The following is a 2,305-nucleotide window of genomic DNA, read 5'->3' on the forward strand; positions in this document are numbered from 1 at the left end:
AAAGTACTGAAGAGCAATGGTGTCTCTCTGGAGACTAAGGTACGTCTGATACAGGCCATGGTCTTTGCAATCACTTGTTATACATCAGAGAGTTAGACAATGACCAAGGAGGACAGAAGGATAATTTATGTCTTTGAGCTGTGTTTCTGGAGAAGCGTATTGAGAGTACCATGGACTGTTAGGAAAACAAACAGATTCATCCTGGAAAGGGTTAAACTGGGTGGCTCTTTGGAGGCAAGGATTCTGAAGCTCAGTCTAACATACTTTGGACACGTTGTAAGGAGAGACCGGTCCCTGGAGAAGGACATCATGCTGGGGAGGGTGGAGGGACAGCGCAGGAGGGGAAGGCCCTCTATGAGGTGGATTGATTCGGGGACTGGGGTTATAGGGATGGGTGTGTCAGAGACAGTGTGATTGGCACAAGACAGAGCAGAGTTTAGGGCTGTTGTCGTACATAGGGTTGCTATGAGTCGCAAGCAACTCGACGGCACATAACAAGAAGAAGAAGACACAAAGCAAACATTAAGTCCATTCCAAAAGCCCAACCTAATGTCCAAGTTGAAAAACAAGTGTAAGTTCTCCCTTTTCAATCTAAGTAAACACACAGGCATAGATGTGATTCTGCAAGTGATTCCAAATGTTCAGTATTACTCATTGGAGTGACACATGGACAAAAGTTAGAGTATGATTATAGAGAGGACTTTTCCCCCAAAGGAGATCTCTGATGTCAAAAGTTGAACTCCTGCTGAAACTTTTCTGACAGCAGGAACATTTATAAGGCTTCTCTGCTATTTGGACCTCTAATAACAGTCAAATTTGGACTTTTGAATAAAAATATTCACTTATAGGGTTTCTCTCTTTTCGGGACTTGTTGAACCTCTGAAAAAAACCTCTTCAAAAACAGGACTTTTATAGGGTTTCTCTCCTTTGCTGATTTTCTCACTGTGGCACAATCCAAAAAAGTCACCAGAGCCTTTCCCATAGTGATCATACTTGCACAGCCTCTCTCCTGGTGGATACTCTGATGCTTCACAGAGTCTGAACATCACAGAAAGGCTTTCTTGCAGGTAAGTCACTGAAAATATGCCTTTCCAGTGTGAGTTCTCTGGTGAAACACAAGCTGAGAATGAATACAGAAGGTTTTCCCCCCTCTCAGCAGGTGGGGAGCTTCTGCGTCGTGGGAGGTCTCACACCTTCTGGGGGCCTCTTGCTTCCACTGGAGGCACAGCACAGAGAAGTCTGTTGGGTGAGAATCAGGCAAATGCTGGTTTCCCAGAAACCCTTTCCTGAGGAAAGAGCTGCTCTTCTCTCTCCTCATCTTAGAGGTGTTCCTCTCTCTTTGGGAGACAATCTCCTTTTCCCAAGTATCTTTTTTTTTTTTAATTCTCACCAAAGAAGCCACTCAACCCTGATGTGACAAGGGTCATCTGGATGTTCCTGGCCTCAAAAGGTTTCTAAGTTTAGGTTCTTTTTACCATTCTCCTGTTTCCTAAAAGAAGAATATCTGAAATATTGCAGTGAATTTTATGCCTTATTTTCTCCTTCATATGCCAAATAAAGAGAATTCTAAAACATGGACTCCTATTTACCAAGAGGACATCAGTGAGGAAGGGGGTAAACCCCGTGATGCATGCATCACACATACAAGGCCTGGCACTACATTTGCTTGCCCTGCATTCCAGATTAAGTTTTTGACACTTGAGCTGAGAATTTCTGAGAAACAATCAGAGCCCATAGGATATTTATTGGCCCCTCCACAAATAGAAAGCATAGACTTCTTAAGATGAAGGGGGGAGAGTATATTATGAATAGTTTTGTTTTTATTAAATAAATGGTCTTATTTAGTTATATATTAAACAGAAGTATCACTATAGAAGAGACACACAAATAAGCAGAAGAAAACCCAAATTGCCCCCATTATTAATATTTGCTATGGCTTTTTCTCCAAAGATCACATCTGTTCTTTTCTCCCACATAACTGGAGTTGTACTGCAAGTACAGCTCCTTGTCAAGCTTGAATCAACAGAAATATGTCATTCATAAGTTTTATAGACATTCTCCCATTCACATAGAAGCAAATGTTAATAATAAAAATCTAGAGTGGTTCAGGAAGCAATAAAAGATGGAGGGAATATACTGAGGCACTCTATCAAAAAGAATTAGTCACCATTGAACTATTTTAGGAAGTATCAAATGATTAAGAGCAAACAGTAACTAAGGAAGAATTTCAAGCTGTACTGAAGGCAAAGGAGGTTGAGTTTTCAAGTATGGAAATACAAAGGAAGAGGAACAGTTGTAAGCAGAC

Source organism: Elephantulus edwardii, unplaced genomic scaffold (assembly GCF_000299155.1).
Source record: "Elephantulus edwardii isolate Elephantulus edwardi_28Jun2011 unplaced genomic scaffold, EleEdw1.0 scaffold00246, whole genome shotgun sequence".
NCBI classification, from domain to species: Eukaryota; Metazoa; Chordata; class Mammalia; order Macroscelidea; family Macroscelididae; genus Elephantulus; species Elephantulus edwardii.